General features: G+C 46.5%; 1 protein-coding gene across 3 annotated transcripts in view; it reads right to left on the bottom strand.

Moving 5' to 3' along the window:
• Positions 1-13,108, bottom strand: part of LYN (LYN proto-oncogene, Src family tyrosine kinase) — a 183,069-nt gene extending 169,961 nt beyond the window's left edge. For all 3 annotated transcript variants that reach the window (XM_023538857.2, XM_003420002.4, XM_023538856.2), the window contains exon 1: positions 13,000-13,108. The gene's annotated coding sequence lies outside the window, so the exon portion shown is untranslated. The remainder of the gene's footprint in view (positions 1-12,999) is intronic.
• Between the last annotated feature and the right edge of the window lie 1,349 nt (positions 13,109-14,457).

Below are 14,457 nucleotides of genomic sequence, written 5' to 3'. Positions count from 1 at the left end.
TGGCTGCTCTCATGGGGAGAACCATGGCAAGGGCAGAACCATAACCAACAGGCAGACTATGGGCATTAAAGGAAAAGTCCAAACATGGGATGGGCCACTGTGGACAACAGCAATATCCTACCGCTTCTCACAATGTGGTCTCCATCACCTGCGTGAGAATTCTCAGAGCAGACACAAATACTTGAGACCCTGTGTTCAAAGATCATACATAAGGTATACCACCAATACCTCTTCCTTCTCTAAGAGCCTATGATTCCAAAGTAAGATGCCAAGGAAGACACTCAGGTGGGGCTGTCAAGAGCCCAGAGGTTGATACTTGACAGAAACCGGCAAGGCATTTGTTAACTTGGATTATATTACAGTAACTTCAGTGAGGAGCCCCTTGGTGGTCCAAAGGTTAGCGTGCTCTGAAAGGGCGGAGGTTCCACTCCACCCAGAGGTGCCTCACAAGAAAGTTCTAGCAACCTACTTCCAAAAAATCAGCCACTGAAAACCCTGTGGAGTACAGTTCTACTCTGACACACATGGGGTCGCCATGAGTCTGAGTCTACTTGACTTGCCGGCAACCTTAGTTGAAGACTTGTCATGACTATAGCAACAATGTAACATTCAAGATTGTTTCACCTAAGCATTCAGAAAGTTTTTTTTCTACTAGACTCTTGAAAGAGCATTCACTTTTAACGGAATTTAAGAAAAATTGCAATTAAACCTTCATTTAGTTACTATCTTTACTCAAAACTTTTAAAACAACTGAAGGTCATTAAGTAAAAGATATGCAGATAATTAAGAAATTTAACTTGTTAAAATTACTTTTTAATACACATCTGGTATTTATGGCATTTGAAACAATTGGAAAAGCCAGTGTGGCCCAGAAAGACAAAATTAACTCTTAAAGCTGCTGCATTTGATGGTATTAATTTTCTTTCTTTTTTTTTTATCCTGTTGCTATCGAGTTGATTCTAACACATGGTGACCCCAAGTGTGTGGTGATGGCACTAATAACCACAAACTCTATATTAATAGTTCAGCTGAGGCCAGAAATTGCATCTACTGCTTTACTTCTTTGCTATTCCCCAGAAGCCTCACAGTTTAAGGATGCAGTTCACCCCTCCACCTCAGGCCAAGGGCCCCTCGCCTCTTGGAATCCCCAGACTCTTCCACTCCTTTGCATTTCCCCTTAGTGCTGCCAAGCACCTCTGTCCTCACTACCACCAAGTGCCCTTTCTTTCTGTAAATCCATCTAGGACAGCACTACTCACACTCTGTGGGCACCATGTTCATATCCCCGTGTCCCCACTACTTGGGCATCTTGGAATGCAAACAGCATGCTGCTCACTCCTGTGGTCTCCGGGCTTGCGGCAGTTCCTGGAACCTAGTGGGCCAATCAGACGTACAACTGACCTAACATCAGCACCTCCAGAAAACACTGCACGAGACAGGAGGGTTTAAGACTGACCTTTACTAGACTCTGAACTTCCCATGGGCTGTAGCAGTGTATCAACTTTGCGTTCAATGTATGTTTGTTGATGGAAGGAAGGAACTGGGTTTCTCGTCTCTGAGAAGCTCATAGTTTAGTAAGAAACAAACAAACCCATTGCCATTGAGTCGATTCTGACTCATAGCAACCCCATGTGTTACAGAATCCAATAAGACCTGCTCTGTAGGGTTCTCTTGGCTGTAATCTTTACGAAAGCATTTCGCCAGGCATTTCTTCCATGGTAGCACTGCGTGGGTTTGAACTGCCAACCTTTAGGTTAGTAGTCAAATGCAAACTGTTTTGTCACCTAGGAACCTCCTAGTAAAAAACAGCTACCATTTATTACGTGCCTGCTGTGTACTAGAAACAATGCAAGGAGTGTAATCGTCACCACAAACCTGAGAGGTGAATAGTATTAACATTTTTTATAAATGAAGAAATGGTGAGATCAAGTCACAAAGTGGTAGAGCCTAGATATGAACTACATATGTCTAACTTGGAAACCCATTTTCTTTCTCCCATATTATACTAATGACCCTCAAATTTAAAAAGAATAATCCCTCAGAGGTACTGAACACAGTAGATATTCAATGGACTATATTTGGTTATGCAGGTAGCTGTTCATTTTTGACCAAATATTGCCATTGCCAGTTATGGTGATGCTTTTAGTAAATTAATCTTATATTGTAAGAACAATCCCAACACCAACCTGCTTCTTTAGAACACATTCTTTTTCTTTTAAATCAAATGGGAAGGACTGACAATCCCACAGAACTTAGACCTCAACTCAAAATTGCTCATTTTTTCAATAGTGTTGACATCACCCAGAAGGTTTAGATAAATGTTCTGGGAAGATCATCACCACCTAGACCAGTTGTCAAGCACCTACTGGCAAGTGAACGTGACAATACTAAGTCTTCCGTTGCCATGTAAGACAGCAATAAGTGTTATTTTCTATCCACAGTTTAATTGCTCTGAAATTCACTTTGAAGTCCCTCAGTTAACCGTCCACCATATTCAAAGCAGTGAATGAGTGCTCCGTGTCTCTCATTATTTGAAATGCAACATCACACATGCCTTATTACAGAAGAGGCTAGGCAAGAAGCTGCCTGTGACAGAAAAAAACCTGATTTCCCACTAAAAAGCTCCAATGATTCTCCTTCATTTACACAACAAAATCCAACATTTAGTATTGCCAACAAGGACTGTCCAAGACTATTTGTCCAGCCTTATCACCCACCTACCTAAGAGCAATCTCTTGTAACACTGAGGCACTCGTAGTTCACGATTCAACCCTGTTCTTTCTCAGTACTGTCTTCTCCTGGGTTTATGTGGTCCTCTGCCCTTCTAAACTTCCACTACACACACACGATGTACCCAGCCCTCAACATTGTCTGGCTCAAAGCAGGTACTCAAGAAATGTTTGCTAAACTGAGTAGTGAGTATAACAGAAGAAGGTTCTTTAAGAAAATGTTATCTCTATTTACAGAAGCAGCACTTGTAAACATTCCTGGCACATTAGTTCCTCCTGGGATAGGCTGGCTTACAATTGTATCCATCCATAAAGACATCATTCTTGCTGTTTTTGCTCCAAAGTCCCCAGGTGCTTCTATCCTCCCTCTGCAGTTTGTGGGCTCTATTTCAATGCTCACTATACTGCCTTTTTAAAATAACATAAGTGATGCTTGTTTTTCTAAATGAAGATGTGCAAAAGAAAAAAACAAAGCCAGCATTCACCCATCACCCAAAAATAACCACTAGCATAGCTTATAGATCATGTGTTCCATCAACAGTGATTTTATTTCAGGAATGGCATCATATATTATGTACCAGCTTGCGTTCCACTTTTTAAAGCATCTTTTCACGATGGTAAGTGTAAATACCTGCCAAGTATTCCGCTGTATGCATGTATCTTACTTTGTTTAACGCAAGACTTTGAACCTTCAAAGCCCTAATAAGAATTTGCATTTCTAACAAGTTCCCAGGAAGTTATACATAAGAACCACCTGGGATTTTGTTAAAATGTGGACTCTGATTCAGTATATCTGGGGTGGAAACACGGATTCTCAGCAGGGGACTTGTTAGAAATGCAAATACTCAGCAGGGTTCGAACCCAAATCAACCGGTTCAACCCCTTGGTTTAATGAGCCTCCACTGTCGGACTGGAGGTCACTACGGGTCAGACTGACTCAACTGCAATAGGTTTTTTACTGGACTGGAGAGTCCCTGGGTGGTGCAAATGGCTAACACACTCAGCTGAGCACTGCTAACCAAATGGTTGGTGGTTCAAGTCCACCCAGAGGCACCTCAAAAGAACAGCGTGATGATCTACTTCTGAAAACTCAGCTGTTGGAAACCCTATGGAACACAGTTCTACTGTGACACACATGGGGTCACCATGAGTTGGAGCCGATTCGGAGGCAAATGGCTTGGTGTTGGGCTGGAAATCGTGAAATTGCTGGGTCTGCTGCTATGCAGGGTTTTAAACTTTGGCTTATCTTACCAAGCTGGCCTCACAGGGACTGTGCCAGGCACACTGCTAACAATCCATGAGGAGAGACTGTTTCACCAGACCTTTGTTTTCATTTCTTTGCCTACAGATAGATGTGCATTCGACACAAGGTAAAATATATTTCTTAGCAAGAGATGCAGTCAAGGAAGTTTGAAAAGCCACTGCTCTATCCCAAGAATTTAACTAGTGGCCACACTTTTAGTAATTTAAGAAACAGCCCTAAGCCACTGTGGCCAGGATTAAAAAATTATTATATCGCCTGGGCAATAAAAAATTTCAACACACCTACTTGGAGTTTTGTCATGATTTCCAGGATGGGGAATTTCAAAATGTGCATCTTTTTGTGGCCGAAAAGTTGGGTCCGGTCACTCCTACTCTCCAGTCACTTCTCTGAAAACAGACTGCGCAGAAGGTTAGAAGACCATGAGGGTGGTAAGAGAGGTGGGGTGGCAGGCAAGTGGCCCAAGGCATCAGAGCAGGCGGAAGTATCACTTCCTGAGGCCGCCCTCCTTCTGCAGCTACAGTTCTCCGTGACACAGCTTCCCCGTGGAAAGCAGAAGTGGTTGTCCCTCTCCAGGCGGCCTCTGGGGGACAAGCTTCTGCAGTCTCCTTCCCCCCAGCCGGGGTTCACACAGCAGAGTGGAGGCTCCCACAGGCCCTTACACCAAAAAGACCTCACTGCTTTTATTGGAGGCAGAGTGAATACAGGCTCGTCTCTCCCCAGCTCACCCTCCAAAAAAGCCTTTATGGCTCCCTGAGGTGTTTCACCAATACAGAGAGGAAGGAGAAAGAGGAGAGCAATGCTGTTGAGAAGCTTCCCATCAACAAGGCTTGGGAACAGGGAGCATGATTTTAGATGCTCACAGAAGGTGCAGGTTGGCAGGGCAGTATTTGACTGTGTCACAAGTGTGAACTCTGAAATGAAAACGACACAAGCCGAACACCCTTCGGGTTACTGGAACAAAGAACTCTTCCCAGCATTCCACAACTCCACAAAGGCAGTGCCTAGACCATTACGAAACAGCTACCCCCAAATGATTCCATAAAGTCATCCCCATTTATGTAATTTTATTGGACAAGTTAACTTAGATTTCTTAGCATTACGAGCAATTACCACAGTTATAATAATTAGACTAGTTCCCATGGTCAACTCACGTCATGTTCAATTCACGGTTTGAAGAAGGCTTTACAGGCTGTAGTAGATGGTGGGGAGAGGGTTGGAGACAGCAGCCAGAGAAGGGACACTGGAAATACGCTGAGGATTAATAATGCGTAATAAAATAACACTTTGGAAAAGTTCTGTACAAATGAAAACTACATCCTGACTGTAAATACAACTTTCAAAAAATAGCTTTGTGGCAAAAGACAAAAAAAAGATATTGAGGAGGTTGATAGTTTATTCAGTAATAAGGGAAAGTGGAAAGTAGAGAACAAGAATGAAGAAAAAGTTTAAGAACGAAGAATAAAACCTATTCTAGCTCCCTGCCACTTGTCCACACAGATGAGCCTTTTCAACATATCATTCCAAGTAACAATTGAAACTTGCTATTTTAAATTACAAGAGAGGTTCTCTTAAAGTCCAAATCTTTACAAACTGATCTGTTTCAAACTTTCTAATTCCTCCACTGGCTGATTTTCACATCATTTCCTTGGCCTTCTCCCCCAAATGGGAACTTATTCAAAATAAATTTCAGAAATGAAGACAGCGTGAACTCAGAGTTTCACAATTTAAGTATCAGGAAACAGGGTGGCTGTAAGAAATCTTTCAATATTTCTGATGGAAAAAAAAAACTTCCTCTTCCATATCTTTCTCCTCTTCACTGCCTGCCTTACAGAACAGGAGGCAATGTGGTAGCTATCAGCTGGCATGTGGGCTTTGGGCCACGCCTTGCACACAGCAGGTGCTCAGTAAATGGTGTGTGTGGCTAATGTGCAGCCTGCAGGCCTCTCTTTTACATTTTCACCTCCATGATGCTCACTTGTAAAACAGCCACAGAGAAGGCTCTTAGGGATCGTGCAGATGACACTTCTAGCAGAGGCTGCAAGCATCTCCTTGCAAAGTATTGCTTGGACACTTCTGTAGTAACCAAGAACTATCTGATAGCACCCCAAGCAGTCTTTAGAGTGCTTTTAGGACAACCAGCTAGCCTCCATGCAAGAAGCAGTGCTGGAAGGCACAGAAACTCATCTTCAGAAGACAGTTAGTTGAAGTGCCTTCCTTGATGGCACCACTTGCTCATCTATCCTAAGCAGTTGGCCACTTACTTCAGGCAATCACCAATTTATAAAAGGAAGTTACCTCGTGATTCTGTTTCAAACATGTTTACTAAACAATAAATTTATCTTTGCTTTTAAGCAGCTGAGTAACTACTACAGATCCAAGGGCAGACAAGTGGGGAAAACTCTAAAGTTGGTGCCAGAAAACATACTCAACTGTGCCACTTAACTGGGCCTGTAACCTTGGACATGCTACCAAACCTCTTTTCTGTATCTGTCCCTGCCTAACATGGCAAGACTGTGATGATTAATTTTACGTGTCAACTTGGCTAAGGCATGGTTCCCAGTTGCTTGGCCAAACACTAGTATAGTTGCCGTTACAGTGTACAGCCATCCCTCAGTACCGGAAGTGATTGGTTCCAGGACCCTCCCCCACCCTGACAGATACCAAAATCCACAGAGGCTCAAGTCCCTTATATAAAATGGTGTAATATTAGCATTTAACCTATATGCACATCCTCCCATATACTTTAAATCGTCTCTAGATTACTTATAATAATTAATACCATGTAAACGCTATGTAAATAGTTTTACTACATTGTTTAGGGAATAAGTACAAGAAAAAAAAGTTTGTACATGTTCAGTACAGATTCAACCATTGTAGGCCTAACTACATAGTACCCATCAGCAACATTTTTTTCAAATATTTTGAATCCACAGTTGATTGAACCCAAGGATCTGGAACCCATGGTTGCAGAGAACCAAGTGTAGTTACATGTGATTCAATCAGTTGGCCTTGGGTAGAGCAGGTTACCTTCCATAATGTAATCTAATGCAATGTGATCAATTAATCAGTTGTGGTCATACCAGTGTAAACCAAAAAAGAAAAATACATACCATTGCGGTTGAGTCGATTTTGACTCATAGCGACCCTACAGTGACCCTATAGGACAGAGCAGAACTGCCCCGTAGGGTTTCCAAGGAGCGCCTGGTGGAATCGAACTGCTCACCTTTCAGTTAGCAGCCATAGCTCTTAACCACTATGCCACCAGGGTTTCCAAAGTGGGTCCTAAATCTAATCACTCCTGAGTTATAAAAAGACCAGAATAGACACAAAGAAATACACACAAGGGGAGAGAAAGCCACCAAGGAACATGGCTGCAGGGGGGCTATAGCAGCTGAAAGAAAAAAGGATCCTCCCTGTAAAAATGGAGAGGGAGCAGTTCTGACCTCCTCCTACCCCACAAGAGGGAAGGAGAAGCAAGATCAACAGCCCAAGCCTGATTTCTGTGAGGCAGAGGTCAAACATGCCTCCTCTCTCTGCCATCTTCACCAATTCTAACACCAACTGTTCCTCCCACAGCACTCTCTACTTTCCTACTGGGTTCAGTAGTTCACTGCAATGGCCACACAGAACTCACAGATCATACTCACAATTGTGGGGGTTATTAGGGAAGTAACAGTTATAATTCAGGCTCAAGAACACTCAGGATACAGTTCTTCCATCAGGACAGCCTCTTCCCAGTCATGTTCACAGGCACGCCTCTCCCTGGGCCTCAGTCTCTGCCCAAAGACACTCAGCTTTCTCTCTCTGTGGAAGCCCACCAAGCCTTCTCCTGCTGCTGGGTCTCTCCTGCCACCACTTCTCATCACCTTCGAGCTTACAGCTCATTATCTCCTGGGTCCAGGAGCTTCTCAGCACAGGGATCCCAGGTCTAAAGGACACGCTGGATCGTGCATGTTCTTCCTTGGTGGTACTAGGATTCTCTCTTTCCCGCCTCTAGGGTGGCTCATTTCAAGCCCAGCGGGATGGCAAAACTGACCAATCCCCTTGGTGGGCCACAACTACCCTATCACACAGTCCCACCCAATGGCCTGGGTGGGAGTTACAAGACCATGGCTAGAAAGGCCAGATGAAAACAATCCATTATACCACATTCCCCTACAGCCAACAGAGAGTCTCCCCCTAAGGCCATGCCTCAAATTTGGACTTCCAGCCTCTTGAACTGTGGGAAAAGGAATTTCTGTTCTTTAAAGCCACCCACCTGTAGTATTTGTGTTACAGCAGCACTAGGTTATTAAGACATGGACCATGATAGGTTCAGGTGAAATGAAAGTTCGGACGCTTCACAGCCCCAGAAAGCAGAAGGTGTTAGCATCATCATCACTAGGAAAAGCAAAGGGAGGTTGAGACACCATCAAACTTAACATCAACATGTCATTGACGAGTGTCTTTACTAATGATTTTGGTAACCCTTCTATATTAACACTAATCTATGCCTGAGTGCTTGGCGGTCACAGAGACCACCAGTGCAAACGAGCTGCAGCAATGTTCCATGCTAAAGACGTGTATAAACTGCATTCCCATTTATACAGATTTAAAATTAGCATGAGCTTTGTCTTGGTTATCTAGTGCTGCCATAACAGAAATGCCAAAAGTGGATGGCTTTAACAAAGAAAAATTTATTTTCTCACAGTCCAGTAGGCTACAAGTCCAAATTCAGGGTATCCGCTCCAGGGGAAGGCTTTCTCTCTCTGTCGGCTCTGGAGGAAGGTCCTTGTCCTCAATCTTCCCCTGGTTGAGGAGCTTCTCAGGGGCAGGGACCCCATGTCCAAAGGATGCATTCTGCTCCTGGCACTGCTTTCTTGGTGGTATGAGGTCCCCAACTCTTTGCTTGCTTCCCTTTCATCTCTTGAGAAATAAAAGGTGGCAGGCCACACCCCAGGGAAACTCCCTTTACATTGGATCAGGGAGGTGACCTAAGTAAGGGTGGTGTTACAATCCCACCTTAATCCTTTTAACCACAGGCAGAGATTATGATTTATAAAACAGGAAAATCACAAAATGGAGGACAACTACACAGGGCCTAACCAAGTTAACACATATTTTGGGCAGAAACAATTCAATCCATTAAACTTCACCCTTTGGCCCCCAAAAACTCTTGTCCGGCAACATGCAAAGCATATTCATCCCCTCATATCATAGCAAATGTCTTACTTACAAGTCCAAAATCCAAAAATTCTTCCTCATCTGTGAAATCTAGAATACAAGTTATCTGCTTCCAAATGTACAATGGCAGAACAGGCACAAGCTAGATATTTCCATTACAAATGGGAGAAACTGGAGGGAAAGGAGGGATAACGGGCACCAAGCAAGTCAGCGGGACACATTACATTAGCTCTCAAGGCTTTGAAAATAATCCTCTGTTCTCTGAGACAATTTACACAATAGCCCTGCCCCCCAGCCTGTAGGTATTGACCACACTCTTCAGATTCTGAGTGGAGGCCCCTCGGCCCTGGGCTTCAGCTCCTCCTTCCAGGCCCACTGGGACAGCAACTCTGCTCCCTTGGCTTTAGGCACACCATTCTCCTAGTCCATCTGAATGGCAAGTCCACACTTAGAAACACCAGAGGCCATGGCTCCTGAGGTCATGGCCATATCTTTTGAGACTGAGGCAGCTCAGCTTCTTGTGTTGTCTTTTCAGCTTCTGCTTCCTGATTTCTTGACCTCGTGGCTCCTTGGGCCTCACCTACATCTGCCCTGCTGGGGCAAGTGTTCCAAAGCTCAATAGCTCCACCAGTAAGTGCCCAAGGCACCCCACTTGGCCAGGAAGCCTCCTGCACACAGGCATTCAGCTCTCTGGCTCCATGGGTCGGCAAGCCTAGCTCCACTAGTAAGTGTCCAGAGGCTCCCCACTCTGCCAGGAAGCCTCCTGCACACAGGCACTCAGCTCTCTCACTCTGTGGGTTGCCTCCAGTGCTGTCTCGCACTTGTCTCTTGGTTCTGCTGCTGCTGGTTCTCTGCTGTTGCCACTTCTCTGCCACTGCAGGTTTTCTGCTGCACTGGTCCTCTGCCCCTGTCACAACTCTAACCATTCACAGTTTCAAAACTACTTCCACATTTTAGGTGTCTCTTAGAGCAGCACCCCACTCCTGGTACCAAATTCTGTCTTGGTTATCTACTGCTGCCATAACAGAAACACAGTGGATGGCTTTAATGAAGAGAAATTTATTTTCTCACAGTCTAGTATGTTACAAGTCCAAATTCAGGGTGTCAGCTCTAGGGGAAGGCTTTCTCTCTCTGTCGGCTCTGGAGGAAGGTCCTTGTCCTCAATCTTCCCCTGGTTAAGAAGATTCTCAGGTACAGGGATCCCATGTCCAAAGGATGCGCTCTGCTCCTGGCACTGCTTTCTTGGTGGTATGAGGTCCCCAACTCTTTGCTTGCTTTCCTTTCCTTTTATCTCTTGAGAAATAAAAGGTGGTGCAGGCCACACCCCAGGGAGACTCCCTTTACATTGGATCAGGAAGGTGACCTGAGTAAGGGTGGTGTTATAATCCCACCTTAATCCTTTTAACCACAGGCAGAGATTATAATTTATAACACATAGGAAAATCCCAAAATGAAGGACAACCCCGCATGGTCTAACCAAAAAAAGTTAACACATATTCTGGGTGAACACAATTCAATCCATTACAAGCTTATCTATGAGTAATGTTTTAATTTTTTTTTTTTAAGTTATAGTTCCATATATTAACTTGAACTAGCTGGAATCTCAAACCTTTTGATTTATTTCTGAATACATGCATAAATGGAACTGAAGGGCTGTGAAAGCTACTGATTCACAAAATTGTGTTGGACCACTTTCCTGCCAAAAAGAAACCGCTGAAGGCAAGAGGTGGGGAGAGGGATCTTCCAGAGTCTCCATGCACCTTTGGAACACCAATGACTATAAAAGGAAGTGGGTTTTTTTGATTGTGCAACCTACTTTTGCAGGAGGCTTATTTATTTTTAATGAAACACACCCTTCCCCTTTTCTGTATTGTGGTAAAGTATACATAGGAGGCATCTTCTTAAGACATCAAATCAAGATCTCTCTCAGTGATACAAAGGGAGGCCAGCCCTGGGTGAAGATTCTAACACATGCTCGGGTCACGTGACAGGGTCGACAAAGGACATAAATGGACCAGTGAGCTTCCAGGGCCTTCGGAACCACAATGTTCATTTCTCTCCATCTGATCTCAACCTTGCAGGTGACTGTCTCAGATCAGGCCCTTCCCTCCTCCTTTCAAGCACGTACTATGTGCAGACCCCAGGTCTAGCATTTTGGGCTGGATGGACGAAGCTGCACTCTCACGGAGCTTCCATTCTCCTAGTGAATGCACAGACCCCCAGTCTAGCATTTTGGGCTGGACGGACGAAGCTGCACTCTCATGGAGCTTCCACTTTCCTAGTGAATGCACCCTATAAACATGTAACAAATTGTGATGCAACTTTGGTTGCTGCTATGAAGCAAATGTTGGCTGAAGAAACAGCCCAACTAACTTCATCCCAAATCACAGCTCAGCAAGTGGCGGGTGAGACCAAAACTGAAGTTTCCTGGCTCTTGTTTTCTCTTCTCTGACATCGGCTAACCTCTACCCTGCACTCAGAAGAGGGTTATGGTCCTCTACATCCAAGGGGACCAGTCACCCAAAGCTTGTGATAAAGTTAAATCCTTCAAGCCTCAAGATGCCTATCTCCTTACCTGCAAATGAAAGCTGAGGCACTACCTGAACGCCACCCTTTCCCAGCACAGCTTACCTTAGTAAGGACTTCTGAGTGAGGAGTTTGAGTGCCTATTCCAGGCATCACTGCTTCAGGTGCTGGCCCTACAGAACATCCCTACCCTCCCTAACCTTACTGCCAGCTGAGGGCAGACCACAGGCAGCGACTCAAAATCCTTTTTGGCTAGCTCTTATAAATCAGACCCCCGGTCTCTGTGCTGGAACAGCAAGTCCCTCGTGTATTTATTAAGCAGATTTACTAGTACAGTTGAGTTTTCAGAGAGCAAGGACCCAGCATAAAAAAGGACGGGTAAATTGGACGTGTGGTCTTGGGCTTAAAGCCATCAAATTGCAAAGAACCAAGGAGCCTCAATTCGATGGACAAAATTATTTGCAATAAATAATAATAACACCACTTAGGGAATGCCTTAGTAGGGTTTTGTTCTGTTTTGTTTTGTTTTAATAAACGGCTAACAGGTGAGGAAAACGACGAACGGGATTTCAATAATTGGCCCAAGTTCACACACAGCTAGGAAATTGCAACCCTCGGATTCCGACTCAGGTTTCTGAGATGGTAAAAAAGTTGAGTGGATTTGGGGTACTTCAGGCACACACACTGGATATGCAAAGAATGAGAACCACACTACACACGACCACGCGGCGACTGATGGACGCTGACAGTCCACCAAGATAACGCCGCCGGAAAGTGGGAACTGACGCTTACACCCTGCCGCCAAGGCGAAAAAAAGGCAACCCCAGTATTCTTAAAATAACTCTCGCTTCCTCTCCGCGCAGGCACCGGCTGCTCCTCCGCGGGGCGCAAGGCGCCTGGCTCACGGGGAGGGTGCGCGCCGGCCCCGCGGCAGCCCCTCGACGTCACGTTTCTGCCCGGGGCCACCGAAAGGGCAGCTGCGCGAAGGGCCCCACCCCTCACCTCGGACGACCCCAGGGCCCTGAGCCACCGGATCCCTGCTGGGGGCCTGCTCAGCGCGCAAAGGGGCTTCCCCGCCGCACTCAGGGAGCGACCAGGGGGCGTCCATCCGCACGCCTCGCACCTCCCACCCCGCCCCTGCGCCGCCCGCCGCTAGACACCTGCAGAGCCGCCCGCCCCCGCGACCCGGCTCTCAGGCCCGCTCACCCTCGGGCTGAAGGCGCCAGGGCGTCCCTGTCTTCCAGGGCGGGGTCGGTGGAGCAGGGACCCGGCGCACCCCCCAAGCCCGCGGCCGGCCCGCTCGCTCTCACTACTCACCCGCTCGCGATGGAAGTTGGGGGGCGGCGGCCGAGCTCCACGGTGACTTCAGATCCAAGCAGGGGGCCCGACGGGGCGGTCGGATCCGGCCAGCGTGGGGGCGGCGGCGAAGGCGCGGGCTGGGCCGAGGGGCGCGGGCCGCCGCTGCCGCGGGCTGGGAGCTGCAGCGCGTTTGGCCCGGGGCGCCACGGCCGGGAGCTAGCTGCGGCGCGGGCCGGCGCGGCGGAGAGGAACTGGCGGTCGCTGGGCTCGGCCGGGAGTTCCCAGCTACTTCCTGGTGCTCGGATTTGCATACTGCGCCCAGAGGGCGGGGAAGTGACCGTTTGGCCCCTGCCCATAGCTCGGGGCTTTGGTGTGGCCATCGCGCAGAGCTTTGAAAGAAAGGAAACCTGGCGTCCCCGTGGGTGGCAGGGGAGATAAGAGCAGCCTCAGGTCCAACATCCTCTTATAGAGACGGACCAAAGGATCTTCCAGGACATTCTCTGAAAATCCAAGCACATGCTCGAAACTTCTATCGTCTCCTTCCTTTCCTCCAACCTACTTCCCCAAATGTTAGGAGATGGGGTGCTGCTGGGAGCAGAGGGAGCGCGCTCTCTCTAGAGAGAAATAGATATAATGAGTAGATGCTCAGAGTCTCCCTGAGTCAATAACTCAACACAGAGCAAGCTCCTTAAGGTGTAGGCAGTGATGTTCAGGGTATTGATTGGGGGGCCCAAGGAGTGGTGGGAAGGAGAGGAGTGCGGGGGCAAGGGGGCTGTAGAGTTGAACGGACAGGAAATTTTCTCAGGTCCTCAAATCCTCAATTCCCTCACAGGAAAACAGAGACACGAATGGCTTATTGGGAGAATAAGCCAGCCTTCTGTCAAGGGCTGAAACTGTGTCTAGCATATGATGATGGTAGTTTTTCCTTCTTAGCGTCCCTAGCCTCCCACACACATCAGGTGCCTCAGTGTTTGCTGTAATAATGACTACCTCTCTGAGCTCAGGCTCCAACTCAGTAAATGCCGTTTACAAATCCACAATCAATGATCGCTTATTCTAAGGACTCCATTCATTAGAATTCCAGTTTTGCACTACATTGTAAAAACTACAAGGAAATAAATTACACACTGTTAGTAGATGTGCTCTTTGCATTAATAATATCCAACACTTACATAGGGCCTAGTGGGCTTCAGAAGGAGCCCTGGTGGAGCAGAGGTTAAGCACTCGGCTGTTAACCAAAAGTTCAGCAGTTTGGACTTGCCAGCAGCTCTGCAGAAGAAAGATGCGGCAGTCTGCTTCCTTAAGGATTGTTTTTGAGGCAGGGCCAAGATGGCAGGGTAGCCGGATGCTTACAGTGATCCTCTTACAACAAAGACACAAAGACCCCCCCAAAAACAAGTGAAATGATTATGGCAAGCTAGGAGCTCCGAACATCAAAGGCAAAGTTAGAAAACAGACTGAGTGGCAGGGGGCAGG

The sequence above is a fragment of the Loxodonta africana genome, chromosome 18 (genome assembly GCF_030014295.1).
Source record: "Loxodonta africana isolate mLoxAfr1 chromosome 18, mLoxAfr1.hap2, whole genome shotgun sequence".
Classification (NCBI taxonomy): domain Eukaryota; kingdom Metazoa; phylum Chordata; class Mammalia; order Proboscidea; family Elephantidae; genus Loxodonta; species Loxodonta africana.
This window is presented reverse-complemented; position numbering and strand designations above follow the sequence as displayed.